Source organism: Astyanax mexicanus, chromosome 4 (genome assembly GCF_023375975.1).
Source record: "Astyanax mexicanus isolate ESR-SI-001 chromosome 4, AstMex3_surface, whole genome shotgun sequence".
Classification (NCBI taxonomy): domain Eukaryota; kingdom Metazoa; phylum Chordata; class Actinopteri; order Characiformes; family Acestrorhamphidae; genus Astyanax; species Astyanax mexicanus.
In genome coordinates, this window is record NC_064411.1 from 28037082 (window position 1) to 28052378 (window position 15297).

Consider the following 15297-nt stretch of genomic DNA (forward strand, 5'->3'; position numbering starts at 1 on the left):
ATTTAACAGTTTAAACTGTTTAACAGTTTAAAATGTGTTTTTATCATTTTTTTCAACCCCCGGCAATACTGCAAAAAATAAAATATCCTCATTGTTTTATATTTGTCGTTTACTCTTTTGGTTAAACTGGAATTATATTTAAAATATCTGTAAACATTTAAAATATCTATAAACAAATGTTGTTTATTTTGGTGCTGTTTATTGGCTATTGTATTTTATTTTATTTATTATTATTATTATTATTATTATTATTATTATTATTATTATTATTATTATTATTATTATTATTATTATTATTATTTTGGCCGGGCATGAAAGGGTTAACTTCCGTTGTTTACAAGTAAACACGGTGACCGGTAAGGGGCGCTCTCCGCCGGTCCCCCGTAGAGCGCAGCGGTGAGGCGCGTCACTGCAATTCAGCCGCCTGTCCGGTTTATATTTTTTTATTTATTTATTTAATTAATTTTATTTAATTTTTTTAGCTTGCAAAGAACATGCATACATACAAAAGGCACAACACAGGTGCACAGCACAGAACAAAGACCGAGCCAGTCTGTCCACAACCAAAAAAGACATGCAGTACGTACAGAATTAGGGCACTGCAGATGGTAAAAAAACCTCAAAAAGCTGTAACAGAGGCATCCAGGCACTCATCTGTGTGATCAGTAAGTTGCCGGACCCCTGCACACCACAGAAGTATAATCTTACCACAAACAAAACTTTAGACAGTGACCAGACGGTGTTACTATTAAAAAAATGTAGCCCTTTGAACTTCACTTCCAGATCATTTACAACGTGTTCCCATACATTCAAGTATGAAAGCATTCCTGGGAAATTGACAAAAGCCATATAATAAAGAAAGTGGGTAGAAAAAGAAAGGAGAAGATTTTTAATTTAAATATATAAAAACACTTGTAAAACTTCACATGAATTCAGAGTGTTTGTGTTAAAACAAGATATTTTACCCAGCTAAATTAATGTACAAGTAAAACAATCCTATTTATTTAATTTATTGTTATTTTGGTGCTGTTTTGTGGCTATTTTATTGTATTTTATTCTGGTCTATTTTAATTTTATGTTTTTTTTTTTTTTTTTTTTGCCGGGCATGAAAGGGTTAACCTCCGTTGTTTACAGGTAAACAGGGTAACCGCTCCCGCAGAGCGCAGCGGTGAGGCGTGTCACAAAGCGTTTCCAAAGTGATTAACTGTGAAAAACAGAACTTAGGCTTTAAAGAGATTGTAGATCAAAAAAATTCCAGGTTTATAATATTGTTTATCAATGAATTGTTATTCTGTAACATCCCGTCTTTCATATCTTAACAAACCTCACCTAAATGTATATACTTGATTTTTATTTGTTTATTAGTGTGATTTCTATTTGGAATGCTACAATTAAAACTGTTTTTAAACCTTAAACCTTAAACTAATTTTTTTAAACCGCCACTGATCAGACAACTTTGGTTAATCACAGCATTTGAGACAGATAAGAAAAGCATAAAATAGAGTTTTTTGTGGTATCACCATGTGGAGTTTTTTCCTGTTTTTTGCCTGTTGTGTTTATTCTGTACAAGAGTTAGCCTGCTAGACACATGAACTGAACTATTGATACAGTAAAAAAAAGCACCTTTTTCGGGCAGTTAATGAATAACTGCTAATCCAACATGTTTCTGTTGTTAAATAGCCCGCTTAGGAATTGTAGCCAGGTCAAAATAAGGTTGGGCACCCACGGGTGATATATCGGCGCTTTTTGGGTGTTTTTAGGGCGAATTCGGGCATTATAAAGGAAAAGAATTGTCTCTGTCGGGAGAGCAATCTTTCGTGTTAGAGTTACAGTTCTTAACGCTATGACCCGCCTTCCCGGGCTTCCTATTGGCCGCTGGAAGAAGTGTTTCTCTGAATTGTTTCACTTAGGCCTCATCGGATTGGCCGCTGGAAGAAGTGTTTCGCTGAATTGTTTCACTTAGGCCTCACCGGATTGGCCAATTTGGTGAGGCCTCAGTGAAACAATGACGAAGTGTTTCACTTCTCCCAGCGTTCTGATTGGTCGCTGGAAGAATTGTTTCACACGAAGTGTTTCATGGCGGGCGGCGCGGATTGGTTGCTACCATTGACAGTATATATTAACTGGACCAAGCCATCCCGCTGATTTCAACGGAGCCAGGTGAGGCCAATCGTGTCACTTCCTGGTCGGCTTCTCGTGGGGCGTTAACCGGGAAAGTGAGAGATTGCGCAGGCGCCAGCATAACATGCATACATACAAATGGTGCAGTCTAGAAGAGCACTGCAAGTGAAGGAAAGGGTGTTTGCTATTTGCAATACAAAATAAAGTCACTGTAAAAAACAGAACTTTGGCTTTAAAGAGTTTGTGTATGAAAACCCCCATGATGATGTGTTTATCAATAAATTGTTATTCTGTTACCCTGTCTGTCATATCTGAACAAATCTCAACAAAATATGCTTGATTAAAAATGTTTAAAATGTTTTTATTTGTTTATTAGTGTGATTCCATTTGGAAGGCTACAATTAAACCTGGTTTTAAACCTCAAAACCCCCACTGATCAGACAACTTTTAGTTAATCACAGCATTTAATACAGATAAGAAGAGCATTAAATAGATTTTTTTTGTGGTATCAAAATCTCAAAATGATTAAATTTCACCATGTGGAGTTTTTTTTCCCCTGTTTTTTTTTTTTTTTCAGAATTAGCCTACTAGACACACAAACTGAACTGCCCAGCGTCAGCGCTGTGGAATAGTCCAATCTCCGGGCTGTTTGCCGGGCGTCAGCGCTGTGAAACGGGCTGATCTCACCCCAAAATTTGGAATAGGTGTTTTGCTGAAATATTTCACCGGATTGGCCGCTGTCCTCGTGCAATTGGTCAGAGGCGTCACGTGTCTGTTCCATATCAGAGCGACGCTGACCAATCGTGCGAGGACAGCGGCCAATCCGGTGAGGCCTCAGACAATGACGAAGTGTTTCACCTCTTCCAGCGTTCTGATTGGTCGCTGGAAGAATTGTTTCACACGAAGTGTTTCACGGCGGACGGCGCTGATTGGTTGCTAGGCCTTGTTAGAGCCCCCGCGATTGACCAGAGTGGGCGTGGTCTGCTGACGAAGTGTTTCAGACGGTTTTCCTCGCCTGGTTTGGAATAGACATAAAACATTTTTCTGTCTGTTTAAAGAGCTGTGACCACATGAGAGGCAGAATTAGTCTTATTTCTTTGGTTTTGGTTAGTTTTTTAAAATGTACCTTATTATATGTATAATTAACTTCCCTCTGCAAAACCAGCAAGCTGATTGGCTGTTTTTCCTAAAAAGCAGAACTTTATTCTTGAACTGTTAAGAGATTTTCCATTCACACTGCGGTCAAGTGGCCTGTCTCCTTATTAATAATACAGCTGAGCTGAGCAAAACGATTTGGGGCTGCTGGAAAATTATTCAGGGCTAAAGCGATGCCCCTGGGTTCTGCAGGTGCGAACCACAGAACACTTTTCAGTACTTATGCTTTCTGGCTGATATTTTGGTCACTTTTGAATGTTGGTGGCGCTTTCACACTCGTGGTAGCATGAGAAGGACTCTACAACCCACTCAAGCAGTGATGGGCGCAGAGGCGTGCGGACATGGACATCAAGCACCACCAACTCTGCCCTTTACCAACCAAAGTGCCCTTTTGAAACTTCGTTTTTTTATATATATATTATTATTATTATTTAGATTTTACTGAGGCCGTTTTGAAATGAACTTTTGAAAACCTGAGCGATTAAAAACGAGTGAAAACAGAATGCCCTGAAATCAGCTCGCACACACCCGACCTCTCTCTTCCTCTGTCACGTGACCCCGCGCGGTCGCGCGCAAGCATAGGCGTAGGAACCTGGGGGGGGATGGGTGTCCCACCCAATATCAGAAACAGGTGGATTTGTCCCCTCCAAAAATGATACCGCAGAACAGGGGCGTCGCCAGGAGCGCCAGCTCAGCTGTGTTTTTAATGAGTAGACAGAATGCTGTGTAAATGGAAATCTCTTAGCGCCAATCACGGAGCCGGTTCAGGAAGAAAGTCCCGCCTCTTAATAGAAACAGCCTCGCTGGAGGATAGAGGGTTTGTAAAGGTTTTTTTTTTTTTTAAGATTTAGCAGCGGGGTGCAGCGAGATGAATTTCTGAATATACGGCGATTTTTCTAAAAGGTAACGGAACTAACTAACTATGTAAACTGTGTTGAGATTATTTCTGATAGCTGGTTAAAAATAAACGACTCAAAACCCACAGATCAAACCCACTGTGAGCTTGTGATAATCATTGTGATTTACTAATGGAATATATCTGGTCCTTTAGTAAAAGCTCATGAAACTAACAGACTAGGAGGTTTTGGGTTATCTAAAGTTTATATTAACTTCTGCCAAAAATCTCTATGAAATTTAAGGTTACATTCTTTTACATAAAAGACCACCATCATAAGTACTTTTTGGTCGAAAAAAGGTGGCGTAAAAGTAAATATACAAATATACAAAAGAATTGACATGCCAATACATAATAATAATAATAATAATAATAATAATAATAATAATAATAATACAAATAACATCTGTTATTATTTGAAACATTAGGTGATACCTCACCAGTTTTTTCATATATGTATATAGTTCAGACATTGCACGCATATTTTCTTCTAACAACAGTAAATGTAAAGTGGAGTAACATGTTTAGGTTGTAAAGTGACCTTTACTTGGATGTAACAAATAATAAACAGAAGTACAAAAAGAATGGTTTATTTGTGATTAAAGGTAATTCCACAAATGTTGTTTTAAGGGACTATAAGATGGGCTTATTCAAATAAGCAGATTACATTATATTATATTATATTATATTACATTATAGATGTGTCTCCCCCCCAATATCAAATCCGCTCCTACGCCCTTGACACTATGCTGCAGCAGCAGTTCAGTTCAGCGAGTCTTCAGCCCATCACGCACGCAACAGCTTCTTCTCCCCCGTGTCCCACCAGCCAGGTAACATACACATCAAATAAAATCCTAACGTTTGCCCTCTAAGCCCAACGTGAAATCATTTTGTTGTGCAGTAAAATGTCTCATACAGCACCAAACTACTATGTATTTTATCAGTTGGTGGTGTGACATTTTTCCATTGAAAACTCACGTTTAGAGAATGTAACAAATAAAAGTCAACTTCATTCAACATGTGCGTGTAATTTTTTTTATAATGAAGTGTTCCACGTGCGCTAAAAAGTGCCCTTTTCCCCCCCTGAGCACTTGCCCCCCCAAAATGTCTGTGCACGCCACTGGATGGAAGTAACGGCGTTACTTTTTTCAGTAACGAGTAATCTAACTAATTACTCAGACTGTAACTCTAACGCCATTACCATTTTTGACACCCCGTTACTGCACGTTACTTTAGCCGCTCAATTAACTTTTTTTTCCAACTTTGAGCATACAGACAAAGGCGCACGTGTGTGTGTGTGTGAGTCACAAGGGAGTGGAGGATGAGATAAACCAGGGTTTCTTAACCTGTGGGCCGCGGACATCCAGGGGGCAGCGAAGCAGGGGTCCGCAGGCTCATCCTCAGAGGAAGACAGTAGTCTGTAGTGAGCACTTTAAATCAGGGATGTCAAACTCGCGGCCCGCAGAGCCATATTTTGTGGCCGGCGACTTGAAGTCTAATTTTAGTGTTGGTGCGGCGCACACGCGAGAAAGACGCATCCTCTCCTCGTCCACCAGCACAGCGCATCCTATTCATTTAAATAGATAGAGCGCCCGCATGAGCGCAGCCCCGCCCTCCGGCTAAAAGTTCAGCCGTGTAAGATACGAGCCTCACACACACAGAACAGCTGACTTTCAACCACGAAGCTGAAAACGGATTTATAGAACTATAGGGGGGGTGGACCTGTGAGCTGCACACAAGTGGCTCAGGTAGTGCAACTCATCCAGAATGGCACATCAATGCATGCTGTGGCAAGAAGGTTTGATATGTCTGTCAGCGTAGTGTCCAGAGTCTGGTGGCGCTACCAGGAGACAGGCCAGTACACCAGGAGACATGGAGGAGGCCATAGGAGGGCAATAACCAAGCAGCAGGACTGCTACCTCCGCCTTTGTGCAAGGAGGAACAGGAGGAGCACTGCCAGAGCCTTGCAAAATGACATCCATAAGGCCACAAATGTGTATGTGTCTGCACAAATGGTTAAAAAACGACTCTATGAGGATGGTATGAGGGCCTGACGTCTACAGACAGGGGGTTGTGCTCATATCCCAACACTATGCAGGACGCATGGTATTTGCTAGAGAACACCTAGATTTGCCAATTTGCCACTGGTGCCCTGTGCTTTTCATAGATGAGAGGAGGTTCACACTGAGCACATGTGACAGACGTCACAGAGTCTGGAGTCGCCGTGGAGAGCAATCTGCTGTGTAATTTTGTTGTCAGCACATTCAACTTTGTGCAGAGCAAATATTCTATAAGCATATTTCATATTTAAAGGATTGAAACCCTGCCAGTCTGTGTCTTCTGGAGTTTAACTCAGTGTACAGCTGCGCACAGTAAACAGCACAGTGACGGAGCAGCAGTATCTCAGCTCTGTGAGTGTAAGGGCCAGTGTCATGTTTTAGCTGGGTTACAGAAGTTACCAGAAGAAGCTCAACAGCGTGTTTAGCTCTGAACATCCAGCTGTTGTTTAGAGACGATGGTGGAGAGAGATAGAGAGAGAGAGGAGAGCAGAGTTTACCTGCTCTGCTCTTCGCAAAATCGCACCATTCCTACCGAGGATCCAGAGCCAGAACAAACCTCCTGAACCCTGAAGCATTTAATGACACAATTTATCTGCTATGTTGACTGTGGTTTGGACTAATAATAACACACCAAATCACACAAACTGTACTTTATAAACTGCACTGGTGAACTTGAAAATAAAAAAATAAAAATAAAAATGAAGAATAATTTATTTAACCACAAGCGAGCCTAAAATTCGATTTCTAACACAAAAGATCCCCTTTCAGCAGCACTAACATTACATATACATGCGGTACAATGTCGCCCCTTGTGGCCTGATAATGAATTGCAGTTAATCCAGCACGTATCTGCTGTTAAATGGCGCCTCCGCGCGGCTGGTTTCGAAAAGTCAAAAATCAGGGAGCACCCATGGGTGCTATATGGGCACTTTTTGGGTGTTTTTAGGGTAATTCGGGCAATTTAAAGTAAAGAATTGGCGCTTCACCATTTTGCGTGTCATCCTCACGCAGAGCGACGCTGACCAATCATGTAAGGACGGCGGCCAATCCGGTGAGGCCTCAAACAATGAAGAAGTGTTTCACTTCTTCCAGCGTTCTGATTGGTCGCTGGAAGAATTGTTTCACACGAAGTGTTTTACGGAGGACGGCGCTGATTGCTTGCTACGCTTTGCTGACGAAGTGTTTCAGACGGTTTTTCTCGCCTGGTTCGGAACTGCTAAAAGAACTGTGACCACATACGAAGGGCAGAATTAATCTAGTTTCTTTGGTTTTGGCTAGTTTTTTTGTTTATGTAGATTATAGTTCTTAATATGTGGAACCAAATAATTCTAGGGTTCAATATTAGTTAAAAGATGTGTATTTAATGTGGCATTACGAATCAAATTCGAATTAAATATTGAGACATACAACATTTAATCAAACTCTTTGTTTTGAAATGTGGCATTATAGGTGAGTTGTATCTACTTAATAAAGATAATTAAAAAAACGAAAAAAATAAAATATAACAGTAGAGGTTGTTGTAATTATATATGTTTCAGATGTCAAAATGCTGTATTTTTACCATACTGTTCATCCCTGATAACATACATGTATTTGTACTTTCAAAGGATTCAACGCATGGACGCAAAGCCTTCCGTTTTGAGGAGACTGCGAGCTTCACCTGCAGCACAGGCATTGGAGAGAGGAAGATTGTGGCAAGAGGAGGACACCCTCGGGACAACCAGCTGGTAGCAAGTAAGAGCGCTATCCAGTTTGGTCAGTACTAACGGAAGAGTTTCAAATGGCTTCGGGAGGACAACATGGGTTTGCTGTCGTGGTCCTCGCTTGTCCCCAGAAGGAATAAGACAGCGGAGGCAGGGGGGGCAAACATGTCGGTAACTGCTTGGTGGGCTTTGGTGCACACAGATGTTTACCTATGAGGAGCTGTATGAGTCTCTAGACAGGGAGAAAAAGAGGTAAGGAAATCCTAAGCCATACTGTTTTTATTATTGGTGCACTAGCAGTGTTACTGTAAATACACAAATGTAACAGAAGTAAAAGTGGTGTGATTACAAAGAAATTGATTGTAAACTTGTTTTTTTGTTTTACAATAATTCAGTTTTAACAGTTATGTCCAGTTGCTGAGGGCTCTGGAACCAAGATGGATGCACTAAAGTACATCCAGAAAAGGGATTTGGACCAGACAATGCATTCCACCTAATTTTCTTCTCTGATAGCTTGTGACTCACCTATGCACTGACCTCAATCGCCTTATAAAGCTCCTGGTAATAATTAATCCTGTGGGAAAACCACATGTAAAAAAATGAATTTAATGTAAATGATCAAATAATGTTTTATAATCCATTGATGGATTTTTCTTTACTTTTGAGTATACAACATGTTTCTTAAGAAGTGCGTAAAAATGCATTGTAATTCGTTTCTTTTAAATCCATGTGTCAATTAGTCTTTTTGGAATGATGCAGAAGAAGTTAAGGTAACTGGCCCTTTGAACATTAGTCCCTGTCATCGTGCTAAAAACGTAGTTTGTTCTAGTGTGTGTAGGGTAGTTTACCGCAGCATAATTTAAATAAAACTCGGATTTGAGAAATCCAAGAACATACAAAGATGACCATGGAGTGAGTAAAGTTTAAAATCTAAAATATGTTAAAGTTGGAACTGGAACATTGTTTCAGCATTACAGATATATAAAAGGAACATAAATGGCACAAAGTATAGATTAACACATTTACACCCCAGAGAGAGAGAGAAAGAGAGAGAGAAAAAGAAAACCAGGCGAGGGATTGAGGACCCTTGGGCATTTTCTCCCTTCACCCAACACAGACTTTATCCAATCAGTTATAAATTTATGCAAATGACATAGGATCATATAGGTCAGTAGGATCCAATGCAACTGGTTAGTGCCTATCAATATGTGTACGTCAGCCGTGTCCAGTTAACAGCTTGTAGCCCAGTGGATAATGAAATATTGAAATAATGAAATAGCATCTCAAAACAATGATGTAGCATCTTAAATTATGAGATAGTATCTCAAAATAAATAAATATTGATATAGCATCTCAAAACGGGATAGTATCTCAAAATAATTAGATAGCATTGCAAATTAATAAGATAGCATTGCAAAATAACAAGATAGTATCTCAAAAAATTAATCTACAAAAAATGAGCATCTAAAAAACAGTGAGAGCATTTCAAAATAGTGAAATAGTATCTCAAAATAAATAGAGATAGCATCTCAAAATTATAAAATAGCTTGTCAAAACAATGAGATAGCATCTCAAAACAATAAGTATCAAATGGACAATGTGATTTTTAAAAAAATAAATAAATAATAATATCGCATTTCAAAATGAGATGTCAAAATAATTAGATTGTTTTAAGATACATATCAGAAAGTATCTGTAATTTGTCTAGAATTTGTCTATGGAACACCACCAGCGAAGTACAATTGAGATAAAGAGGTGTATGTTTAAAACAGTTCTGTTTACAGTAGTTAAAAGTTAAAATCCACCCAGGGTTTTTTTCCAACTGAGGTGCATTTGAGCCCACCTTCAAGCCCACATTCTAGCCCACCGCGCTCCGCAAAACCAGCAAGCTAATTGGCCGTTTCTCCTGAAAGGCGGAACTTTATCCTTGAACTGGCTCCGCGATTAGCGTTAAGAGATTTTCTATACACACACGGCCAGCCCAATCGGCCATGGCATTTTTGTTTAGACTGGCCCCTCATAATTAGCGGAGCACAACTGACTTGTAATTTATGTATGTGGGGTTACAGAGACGCATAATGTATCATCAGCATATTAAATACAAGAAGTTTAGTGTCTATTGTTAACTCCACCATTTTTGTCTGCTATGTGTAGTTCAATTGATTCTTTATCCTTTTTATTGATATCATCTCTAATATGTATTTTTTTCTCTGATACAACAGTTTAATTCTGATTCTTCCTCCTATCAGGCTACAAACATGACATTCTGTATAGCCTTTATACTATTATCAACTTCATAATAAAAATTGAACTTTTGTATAATCATGTTTTTTGGGGGATGTAATGTTTAATGTGGCTCTTTTATTAAATGCTTGAAACCAGGGTTCTCTCCTACTCTCAAAATGAGAGGATCTTTAAGGTGGAACAAACAAATAATAAGCCTGATTGTGGGCCTTATTAAAAAACAAAAATAACAGCATTACTTTAACTACAAATATTTTTTTTCTAATTTCTGGATGCATTTTAATGTTTGAGTTCTTTTTAAGAAATATCCGTTTTAGCTAAATAAAATTAACTTGTATTAGTGGTGTCAATCACTTACATTAGAGAGAGAGAGGGAGAGAAAGAAAGAGAGGGAGAGAAAGAAAGAGAGAGAGAGACAGTCAGAGAGAGAAAGAAAGAGAGAGCGGGCACGATTAAGTGAGAGAGAGAGAGAGAGAGACAGTATTCAAGCGTTTCCAGTCGCCCATGTGCTCAGAGCTAAACCACAAAGAGAAAGGGTGTGGCCGCTTTCTTCCTATATCCTGATTGGTTCAGTCCACTGTCTATATTGAAGATGGGCCAATGGGCCGCACCCTCTAAATTGTGGGCCGGTCTCTTAGAAAAAAAGGAAGAAAAAATCAGCATCGGCCCCTGTGGCCTGTCGGCCCACTGAGCATTTGCCCAGTATACCAGATTACCAGTCCAGCCCTGCAATGAATGGAAAAAAACGATGCAATGAGACCTTTGAACATATGGAGCCCGGAGGGGCCGTGGATAAAATAAATTTTATGGAGTGAACCATATTGCAGTTCGTGCTCACGTTTCCTTTATTTCAAGTGAACGATTTGCAATTTGTGCTCACGATTTCTGTAATTTGAGCGAACGTTTTTTTATTTGCATAAGACAAGAAGCTCGGAGGGAAAGGAACATTTTTCTCTCTAGAACTGTTTCAGGGGTCCTGTGATCATTTATAATCTGCTGATAATAATGCACTAGTGTTACAGTTAGATAGTACACTGTGCAGATTTTGCCGTGGTGGTGGAGTCTCCACAGCGCATGGGGGAGAGCCGTCCGTGACGTCGGTTCCCCCGCCGCCAGACCCCTGCCCTGTGGGTAGGGGCGCGCGCAGTCCTTCGCGGAGCTTATTGACCAACAATATAGACAAATACAGTCATTCTGTTTCCATTATTCATGACTGGAATTGGCTGTGTTATTAAAAACAGATCAAAGTTATGATGCAATGTGGAAATGTGTTTATTAATTTCTCAATAACATTCATCCAGCCTTCAAGGAAATGCACCCTTTCTTAAATCTGATTACATCAATATTATGATATTTATGATAGATTTTATCTATATTTTAATCTTTGTGGCAAATAAATACACACATAATTCAGAAAATATATATATATATATAGCTTTAACAAGTTTATACTTATTATATATTTTTTAATTGAAGCTTGTGGCATGTTTCTGGGCAGGACACTGTGATTTGACAATATGCAGATATTCAGGCCATTTTATCAGATATAGAAACAGAATAATTTTAGGAAACATATTGAAATAAATGATCAAATTGATTTAAGTTAAGCCATGGTGGAGCCATCACGGTCTTGCACATATCGCTGTTCGCCGGTGTTCTGTCAAGTTTTGTATCCCATCAGTATGCGATATTTAGCTGTTGTGCGCATGCGCGGGCCCAGTATTTTAAATGTTTTTGTTAATTCAGTTTTCTTAGAGTTCATTCCACTATTTAAGCGTTCGTTTTTTGTTGGCGTGAATGCTACAAACGACTAAATGGCGTTTAAAAAAATATGAGGTTATATATTGTATAAAATTTGCCCAGCGATTTAGGCTATCCAAATATATTTGTATATTTCTGGTTGGATAATTTTGTGTTTGGATGCTTTTAGCGTATAAAAATATACTACCTGCTGTTTTATTTCTTCTGCTCTACTTATAAATAAATATACACCATGGTTGCACGTTTTTCCTTGGTAGCACAAATCGACAGAACACCCGCCTCTAGTGCAGTCACAGTGCGGCTACTGCTGCCAGACCGTCCGCTGAAGCCCCAGACCAGCCTGTGGTTTACTATTCCCGCTTTTTTGTTTATTTTCTTCATTCACTACCAACTTACTGCATTTAAAAGTTAGACCTTTGTTAAAATTCGATTCTAACACGAAAGATGCCCCTACAGCGGCACTAACATTACATATATATATGCGGTACACTGTTGCCCCTTTGTGGCCTGTTAATGAATTGCAGCTAATCCAGCAAGTATCTGCTGTTAAATGGCGCCACCGCGCGGCTGGTTTAAGAAATTGCAGCCGGGTCAAAAATAAGGGGGAGCACCTTATATGGGCACTTTTTGGGTGTTTTCAGGGCGATTTCGGGCAATTTAAAGAAAAGAATTGGCGCTTCACGATTTTGTGTGTCATCCTTGCGGTTTGGCTGTTTTCGTGCACTACCTTTTGTACAGAAAGGAACGCTGGAAGCTGTGATTGCAAAAAAACGATGCAATGAGACCTTTGAACATACGGAGCCAGGGAGGGGCCGTGGATAAAAAAAAATCGAGTGAACCATATAGCAGTTCGTTTTCTTTAGTTTAAGTGAACGATTTGCAATTTGTGCTCACAATTTCTTTAATTCGTGCTCATGATTTCTGTAATTTGAGCGAATGTTTTTTTATGCGCATAAGACAAGAACATTTTTCTCTCTAGAACTGTTTCAGGGGTCCTCTAATAATTTATAATCTGTTGATAATAATGCACTAGTGTTACAGTTAGATAGTACAGTGTGCAGATTTTGCCGTGGTGGTGGAGTCTCCGCAGCGCATGGGGGAGAGCCGTCCGTGACGTCGGTTCCCCCGCCGCCAGACGCCTGCCCTGTGGGTAGGGGCGCGCGCAGTCCTTCGCGGAGCTTATTGACCAACAATATAGACAAATACAGTCATTCTGTTTCCATTATTCATGACTGGAATTGGCTGGTTTAAGAAATTGCAGCCAGGTCAAAAATAAGGGGGAGCACCCATGGGTGCCATATGGGCACTTTTTGGGTGTTTTTAGGGCGATTTCGGGCAATTTAAAGAAAAGAATTGGCGCTTCACAATTTTGTGTGTCATCCTTGCGGTTTGGCTGTTTTCCTGATAGTCTAAGTAAAAGAAACTTAATTTTCATACTAAAAGCTGATTGGCTCAGACGCAGACCCGTTTACCTTTCTTATGCTGTCATATTGTGCACAACCCCTGAGAGCTGCATGCTTTGTTAGCTGTGAAGGAACTTGTGGCCATACCTTAATTGCTACGATTTAATTAACTCGGTCCAACACCTTAATAAAATGTGACCACGCCTTAATTTTCTTGTTTCCACCCATTAGGATCTTGTTCCCACGCCTTAATAAGTAGTGGCCATGCATTATTCCTTTTTACATAATGTCACCGTAGGGGCTCTGTAATATTCTAACATTTTTGTTGTGAACTTATGAAAACAGAGTTTTTTTTTTTCTTAGACCACTTTTGTAAGATTAATCATGATGAAGCAGAGGCTATTATCTTTGGTCATGGTAGAGACCTCTAAAACACCTAATTCAACTTATTAGCCTATTTTCAAACATCTAAATTTTAATTTGCTATATTCACAGGAACTCCCAATCTTCCAAAACGTATATTTTTTTCTCCCAAAAAACTTAATTCATGCCACAGAGGGTTAATTAAATTATGTCTGGTCTGCAGTGCTGAAACATTTATTTTTTTCTGTGGTGAGAAAAATATAAATATAAATACATTTATAAACTCAGATTTTGCACAGTTGCCCTATATTAACCCATTAGTTTATCATTCCCTGGTAAGCGCCCTCTAGTGGTCCATCAAACCAAAAAACAGTGTTTTCTCCGCCCTATATGTTCTCTGCGCATCCTCGTCTCTTTTACTGAAGGCTGTGGGCCCCGCCTTGCTCGCTGGCCTGTGATTTGCTCGAGGTTTTCTGGTACAAGCCACATTGGGTTGGGGTGGGGGTGGTGGGGTGGGTCGTCAGCGTCCTGTCATTGAATTCCGGGAGATTATATATGACTCGCGGGCATCAGGGAGCCACTACCGAATTGCGGGAGACTCCCGCGGCTTCAGGGAGACTTGGTTTGTCTGTATTAAGGTGTCACTTACAGTAGCAGTCAAGTTTGGACACAGCTTCTCATTCAATGTTTTTATTTTGATTTTTTCCTACATTGCAAATTAATATTGAAGTCATCCACACTATAAAAATATATGTATAATAATAGAATATAGAAGAATAATAGAAGAATAATGTAGGAACTTAAAAGTGTTAAACAAACCAAAATACTCTGTGAAGCTGCAGGTTCTAAGGCTGGTAACTCTGATGAATTTATCCTGTGCAAAAGAGGTAACTCTTAATATAACTCTTAATAATATGGATTAAAACCATATTAAAATATTCACTATTCACTGTATACCTGTAACCCTACCTCTTCACAACTTTACTACTGATGCTCTTAAACACATTAAGAGACAAGAAATTCAAGTAATTAACTCTTGATAAGTTCAGCACAGCTGTTAACTGAAAGCTGATCATTCCAGTTGACTTTACCTCAAAGATGACTGAGAAAATCCAGCCAAGATGTGCAAAACATCTAACAAGAGGAGCTACTTTGAATAATCCAAAATATAAATAAACATATATTCAGGTTTGTATAACCATTTTTGTTTACTTAATAATTCCATGGGGATTCATAGTTTGCATGACTTTGAATATTAATCTATAATGCAAAATGCTTCTTAAAGAAAAACTATCAGGTCTGTGAGAGACATGCGGGCTGGTTGGATGGTGATACAATACTTATTTCATACAATAAAATGCAAATTCATTATTTAAAAATCACACAATGTGGGTGCTGAGTGGTGCAGCAGTTTAAATCGCTGCCACTATGATCGCTGGTTCGAATCCCAGTCATGTAGCTTGCTGTCAGCCGGAGCCCAGAGAGAGCAAAGCCAATTGTGGGTAGATTGGGCTCTTTCCCCTCATCACTCCTAGGGTGATGTCAATCAGCACAATGCATCTGTGAGCTGATGTATCTGAACCGAGTCGCTG